Source organism: Thunnus thynnus, chromosome 24, assembly GCF_963924715.1.
Source record: "Thunnus thynnus chromosome 24, fThuThy2.1, whole genome shotgun sequence".
NCBI lineage: Eukaryota > Metazoa > Chordata > Actinopteri > Scombriformes > Scombridae > Thunnus > Thunnus thynnus.
Window position 1 is genome coordinate 11,975,050 of NC_089540.1, and position 7,803 is coordinate 11,982,852.

General features: G+C 39.9%; 1 protein-coding gene and 1 non-coding gene across 3 annotated transcripts in view; both read right to left on the bottom strand.

Annotated features, from left to right (window-relative positions):
- Positions 1-5,218, bottom strand: part of LOC137176745 (FERM, ARHGEF and pleckstrin domain-containing protein 1-like) — a 57,470-nt gene extending 52,252 nt beyond the window's left edge. For both annotated transcript variants that reach the window (XM_067582641.1, XM_067582640.1), the window contains exon 1: positions 4,947-5,218. The gene's annotated coding sequence lies outside the window, so the exon portion shown is untranslated. The remainder of the gene's footprint in view (positions 1-4,946) is intronic.
- Positions 5,219-7,600: 2,382 nt separating this feature from the next.
- trnai-aau (transfer RNA isoleucine (anticodon AAU)) lies at positions 7,601-7,674 on the bottom strand. Its single transcript has one exon. It is a non-coding gene; the product is annotated as a tRNA-Ile (tRNA).
- Positions 7,675-7,803: the final 129 nt, after the last annotated feature.

Sequence of the window (7,803 nt, forward strand, 5' to 3'; positions counted from 1 at the left end):
AGCAGGCGTGTTTATTTGTGCTTGAGAACATAACCGCTGTGAAACAATCAGAAAATAAAGTTTTATTACTCTGATTAACAGCTTCAGTCTCGACAGCGCCACTCGCTCTCTTCATTCACTCTCTTGCTCGCTCGACCACTTCTCTCTCTTTCTCTCTCGCTTTGGCCAGAGAGGAGGGGCCAACCTTGAATGCTGCGTGTTTACAAACACCAACAAACAATTCATGCACAGCATACCTTTAAGGCAACCGGGCCAACTGCATAAAAGTAGGGAGCAGGGAGCGGCTGTTAATGAGAGGCTCCATCAGCCTTCTCTAAGGGAAAGTTGGGAAGTACATAAAACATTTGCCTCAAAAGAGGTTTCTGTTGTGGTAATGTAGAAACCTTTGCTAGGAGAGGAACTTCATTAGTTGTAGAAATGTGTGACAAGTCTCGCCACGTTTATTCAGTCTAGGTTAAATTGGCCTTGCACAATGGGAGCACCACAAGAGATACAGCTGTTGAGTTTTCCAGCTGTGATTTTTTTTTTTTTTATTGGTTGGAGGATGATGAAATGAAATGAGTGTATAAACCACAGACCAGGACATGCATCACTAACATGACAGCTAAAGTTAGAGTTTAGGCCAGTGCACAAAGGAGCAGACAGATGTGTCTAAAACCTAGCTAGACACTCACATCACACTAACTTTTAGCACACGCAGGTGGGATTTACAGACAAACTAAGCTCTGTTTAAGACCAGTTCAGACTTGAATCAAAGATTCACAAGTGGGGCAGATGAGATACGGTCTGAGAACACACAAAGACACTACCCTCCCCTCCCCTCTGCTTCCCTCCCCTTTTTGCCAGGCTCAAACACACAAACTTTTCAGCGCCCCCACCTCCACCCCACACTTGATAAACCTCGACCTCAGACAATAAATATCCTCTCAGACGGTTGGTGACATCACGGCTGAGGAATGTTTTAGAAGAGGGCAACGCCGGGATGAGGGTTACATGCATACACACTTGTTAGCATCAATGATCCACTATTTCCATCCTTCCTCAACTACCTTCTGTGTTTTTTTGTGCGTGTGAGTGCAGGAGTTTTGTGCAGGATCGCTTTTTCTCTGTTTCCTCCAAGCTGGAATTGCCCTTTTGTGTTAAAGCACAGGGAGAAAACATCAATCTTGTCAGTATATTGTTAAATCAATAGGTCATTAAGGACTCATTGGACTTCATGCTGATTAACAGGTCATTAGGTCTTTAGAGGAACAATCTTTCTGCAGTTACTACCTTCATAGGTTGAAAGGCCCTCATTTGAAAAGGGACCACATGCAGTTTTTTTTGTTTTTTTTTTAAACGTGAAAATAACACTGTGAAACTGACTAAACAGATCTTTGTAAATATTTAGGGGCTGATGGGTGGTGTAGTGAGCGGGGGGAAGAAGACTCCGCCACGGCCAATTTAAGGTCCATATTTCAAGACAAAATACAGTATGTCATCGGGTTGTCCAATTCCAAAGCTGCTTTCTTTCGCCCGAAAATCTGGAGGATACATCTAGCGTACAATTAGCGGTCTCCTGCAGACGATCGTGAAATCCACTGAGTGCCAGTCACATTTCTTTTACTGTGTGAGGTTAAAACAGGAAGTTGCTATGACACTGTACTGAAGTCGCTATCTAATTTAAGGAGGAGTACCAACTTCAGGTTTTACAGAGCCTTCCCAAAAGGCAAGAAGTCCAAAAGGAGGAGGGCCCCGGAAATGACCTCTGACTTCCCTGTGAAAGTGGACATTTCCTTGTTGGAAATCGTAAAAATATGCAGCCATGAAAACGATATTTAAACAAGGAAAAACATATGCAATAATCTGTGTTTGCAAAGAAACGCTTTTCGTTGGTTTCCCTTTGTTCTCTCACGCCTAACCTAGCCTTTTATTTCCAAACTGAATAGCCTATATCTTTTGTCCACAGAATTCACAAGGGTGTTTAAACAGCAAGGTAACATGTTAGAAAAAAAAAAAAAAACTCTGAAAAAATGACACTATCTTTAAACTAATCCCTCCACCTGCACACACAAAACTCTCTCCGCCTCAGTGACAAAAGCTGCAACTGGAAACTGGAGCCTGGCCAAGGAAGTGACCTGACAATAAAAAGGGACCTGATATTCAAGTTACTCATTACACCTGTGGGAACGTTCGCTTGTTCCTGTGTGCTACTTCCCCGCTGGACTGAAACGAAAGCTCTGTATGGTTGTTTATAAGTAGTTCAGGGTTGGCCAGCTTGAGTCAGTAACTGACAAGGGAAAGACTGTGGTTAACCACAACGTGCTTGAATATTTCTGGTTCTTGAAACCCCACGCTCACTGGGTTAGGGTTACCTTTTTGTCTCTTCAAAGGAAGGCGGTGTCAACTTTGAGCCAGTTTTATAATTCAGACTAATCAGTCACTGACAAGTGTGTGCCAATTACCCTGACATACATCAGCAGGGCTTGTTTGTCACCTTCATGTCTTCATTCTCTCAACAGAAACTCATCAACAAGGAGCCTGGAGGGTTCAGCAAGCTACATGTAAGGCTTTTTGGGACTTTATTTTCACCATCAAAACAAAAAAAATGAAAAGGAAATGCACAGTGTACTGAATAGCAAGCTTTCCTTCATCAACAAAACCATAAATATTGGGAATAATACACTAATTCTTCTACTTCTGATCATGAAATGAATCTTAAGAGTGGAAATTTGGCAGCAGAAGTTTCATCATCTGCTCAGTAAGGCGTTGGAAGGATTATACATGAAGCAGAGCAAGAGAGGAATACAGAGCGAGTTGGTCACACAGGCACAAAGGAAGCTACTGTGGGAGCCTCCAGCAGCGGGGCTTTAACTCTGAGGGACAGAGGCCTCTCAACCAGCCTTTGAACTGGTGTTAGTTGAAAATTTCCCAAGAGTTTGTGAGAGGGGAGCCAGACCCTGGGAATCGGATGTGAGTGCATGTGTGTGTGTGTGTGTGTGTCTGTGTGTGTACAAGTGCAGAGAAAGCTTTATTTTATACAAGCATAATATGGTTTTAGTCATTTTGTAATAGCAAATTGGTATTTTTTTAAAATAAATGAAGACATACATAAGTAAAAAAGTGAAAATAAGCAATAAATATCTGACATTATAATGTACTCGTGGTAAGAATACACACATGGTGGTCATCAGATATAAAACAGGTCTGAAAAATTGATGTTTTGTGAATTTTCAAAGCGAAATACAGAAATTAAAGAGGATCGGTGGTCAAGAGCAACTAAAAAGGGATGTGAATGAATTCATGAATTCATATATAACCCACATTTCAAGCCTGTAGCAGTGTTTCTATTGGAGATTTACTCCTTTTCATTTAAATTTAAGGTCTATATTATTTGATCTGCTCCTGTGTAGTGTGAAGATTTGGGAATAAAATAACAGAAATTGGCTGCAAATGGAGGGAAAGGAGCAGAAAAAGGTGAGTAATTCGGAAATACAGGATGTGGATTCATTACAGGATGAGAATAAAACTAATATAAGTGTATTGCAACAAATCTGCACCACTAAGAACAAAAGAAAGAGTAAATCTAAGCCTCAGCTACAAGCCCCACATTGACTGTGTTTCTAGTTGCCATTTATCCCAACACCAACGCCTGAAAAACAACATCTACTACAAGCATCAACTACAACCTGCCAAGCGCAGGTGAGGGCGAGATCAAGGCTACAACACAGTACACTTACACCGGCGGCCCTCGACAGATCAATGGCTGCGCTCGGTGCCACGTTTTATCAAGGTGACACTCTCCGCTCGCCGAGCCATTAAGCTGCTCTACTGCCCTCAGGAGAGTTCCTATTGTGAGGTTGTGTATGTGTATGTGTGTGTGTGTGTGTGGGCAAGAAATAAAGAGAGTGTAACACCAATTCTCCTAGCATGGTGGGTGTGCTATTGATTGCAAAAGTGAATCGGAAACAAAGCTGTACGGTGATTCAAACCAGAACACCCAAGGTTCCATCTCCATCTCCATCCTTTTCCCCCACTGACCCTGTGCCCTGACCCCCACTCTGGATGGGGAGGGGCTAGGGGGGGTGCAAAAAAGCACACGTGCCCCCCAGAGATCAATAAAGGGAAGGGATTTGTTTGACGCCTAATAGGTGCCACATATGCATTCCCTAGGGGGTGGGTGCCTGGTCAAGGTTTGCATGTGACAAGCACCTGCAGGTCTATACACACACACACACACACAACAAAAACAGCCTTGTCAAGTGAAATAAAACAAACACACCCACTATGTGAGGCACATTTTTTTTAAAAGACACACACATAATGAGTACAGTTGGCTAAGTGCAAGCCCCTGGATGTAGGTTAACAGAGTAATCCTTTAGGCCAGAGTAAAGATGTCAGTAGGCTAAGTCAACCTTAAGAGACAGGGCTTGTGTGTGTGCGCGTGTGTGTGTTTGTGCATGTGTATGTCTGTGTGTGCATTGCTTAATATTAATGTTCATGTGGTGACGTTTTGACAATGACAAGCTCAGCCTATTGTAAGCTCTATTGAATGGGTAGGCATTGACACAAAACTGCAGGGAGTAGCTGAGGAGGAGAAACTGGGAAAATAAAATTCAATAATTAACACAGACAGAGTTGAAAAAAACACAAATTTCAAGTGTTGGGAGAAGATTAAATTAAATTGGAGGAGGCTGTCCTTGCCTATGATTAAGCTTACAGTAAAAGAAGCTCTGCTGGACCTCCTAAAGCTCAGCCGATTAAGGAAAACGAACAGGCTGGTTGCAATCGAGGCGAGCTTATCGGGCTCATCAAACATCACGCATAGTTGCATTAAGAAAGCCAAAGCTTTACGTGTTTAAACTGGAAACTGGTAATGCAATGAACCTAAAGTGTGCAACCTACTATTACACCAGAAAGGCTACGTGTAACCTCGCTTCATAATCCGGATAGCATGATTTCCTTACCCCCCCTCTCTCTCTCTCTTCTTTCTTCAGGATCCACAGATTGTCCGTCAGTGGGAGCGTTCTTATTTCCCAACGCTGTCCGGTTAAAAAAAATCCCGCACAGTTAAAACAGCTGAAGCTCTCCCTCTCAGGCGGGACGTGGTTTCTGCGTGGTAGCCATTGAAACAAATGTGGGGGGAAAAACGGAGCAGTGAGCTTTCTGCTGGAACAATAAAGGGCAACACACCGCCTCCAGCACAGTCAGGCACCCCGGCACTACTACAGTGTGAGGCAGGCGGGGAGAAAGTGCGAGCAGGGCGGCTCAACAGCGCGATCCCACGGCGGTTTGGGGGAAATATAAGTGTCTGATAACAGTATGATATCAGTTGAGCAACTGAAATGGTCGTTTTCTAATTCGCAATAGGTTTATGATAGGTTATTTATACATTTACAAGCAGGTAATGGTGAAAAGTACATTTACTCAGTTTGAGGTATTTGTATTTTACTTGAGTATTTCCATTTTCTGCTGTTTTATACTTCCACTCCACTACAATTCAGAGGGAAATATAGTACTTTCTACTCCACTACATTTATTTGACAGCTTTAGTTACTTTTCAGATGAAGGTTTGACATAATGGATAATATAACAAGCTTTTAAAATACAACACATTGTTAAAGATGGAACCAGTGGTTTCCAACCTTTTTGGCTTTTGACATCTTACAAAAAGCAGTGTGTAGTCAGCGTCACATTTCAGATGTCTATGAGTTGTTAACAGCTCCACCAAATAGTGATTTTTCCCTCTAAACTTCTTACATGGTTTCATTTCAATAAATGTTCAAATGATCCAATATTTCAACAAAAATCAACAATTAGAGAGAAAGTCCAAAAGCTGGAAACAGATTTGTGTATCAGAACTTTGTTTTTTCTTCTTTCCTCTCCCATTAATCATCTCATGACCCCTCAGATTTATCTGGTGACCCTTTGGAGGGGCCCTGACCCCCAGGTTGGGAACCACTGGACTAAACTAGCTAACTGTATGTAAAGTAGTTTAAACTAGCTCCACCTCCAGCAGCTACAACAGTAATATGCTGCTTACACACGGATGCTTCAGTATTAATAATCTAATGATGTCATATATAATAATATATCAGTCAGAGGGACCAAACCACTACTTTTATTGCAATACTTTAACTACATCAAGCTCGTAATACTTATGTACTTTTACTTGGGTAGGATTTTCCATACAGGACTTTTACTTGTAATAGAGTATTTTTACGTTGCTGTACTGGTACTTTTGCTTAAATAAATGATCCGAATACTTCTTCTAACACTCAAACTGCCAGTAGGCTACACCAACATAATTCACATCAGTGTTTTTAGAAACTCTTCAAATGATATATTTGATAATAAAATGTTCTTAGGAGAAGGAAAAATGCAAAATAAAGATCAGAAAGATCTATTCAGGCATCCCTTTATTGAACTAGCACACCTACATGGTTTAGATAATGATAAAGTGAGAGAGGGTTTCTTTTAAAATTTTGCTATATTGAATGTTCATGTGATTTATGTGGATTAGATCTGATTTTTCCATGTACACAAATTGACAGCTATAGTTAAAAGACTAACTACATTCAGATTTTACAGAGGAAGCATAAAATGAGTTATGCTTCCTCTAAAATATGATGCTTTGTCACAGATTAAGCTACCCAACAGTGGTTATATAAATAGTTAAAATTAGCTCCACCTTGACCAACTGCAACAGTAAAATGCTGCTTAATACCCATTGATGTATCAGTAATAATAATCCAGTAATATAATATAATATATATATATATATATATGTTTTTGATAGGAATACTTACTTGTAACTTTTTTTTGCAGGACTATTGCTTCTGATTGCAGTATTGTTCATTTTACCTAGGTAAAGATCTGAATACTTGCTCATAAATGATATATATGTACATATTGTGCTATTAATTTCAACTTGTTTTTTATTTAACAGGGGTCAAATGCAGTGAATGGTTTGGTTTGTATGTGTATTTCAACTTAGTTTGGATACAGAACTCAAGCAAAGTCCAGATATAAATAAATTCAAGAATATGTACAAAAAATAATTTTTAAGAGGTATATTGATGAGGACGGGTTGGTAGGATGAACGTTGAGGTAATTGTTAAAGTTAAAGTTATATCTGATTGACACTGGGTGGATATTTTGGGTTGTACATAACAGCATTGAGGTAGTTGGTTGTAAGTTATATGTATGATAAATATTGAGTTAATTGAGTTATGAAGAAGGGGTTGGACCATGTAATTGTATACTTCTTACTCCTCCTTTTCAGCCATGTAATATTTCTTTATGTTGTTTATTTATGTTGTTTATGTGAATTTGTTTATTGAGAGTTTGGGAGTATATGTTTACTGTTAATTGTATTTGTTATTCTTGTTTTGTTTTTGCTTTTTACTTATTTGTTACATGTTCGAAAAAAACATAAACCACTTGTTTGACGCTGTATTTTATTACTTTTCAAATTATATAAGTTGTATTGTATTGAGCGCATGTTATATAGAGAATAGAAACAATACAACATGTGTATTATCCATTAGTGAGGTTACGTAATTATTCAAAACAATACTCTAAAGTCATGTAACAATAGGCAGTAAAGAAAAAGCGCAGTTGGCCCGTACGGGGATCGAACCCGCGACCTTGGCGTTATTAGCACCACGCTCTAACCAACTGAGCTAACCGGCCACAATTCCGCAAGGAAAATAACGTCATATTTATATGTTGCACTTAGCCTGACCAGACGTGTCCAGTTAAGTAACTGGGCTGAAGCTTCTGTTAGCTAATTCTCTTTTTAAAAAAACAAACTTTAACTCA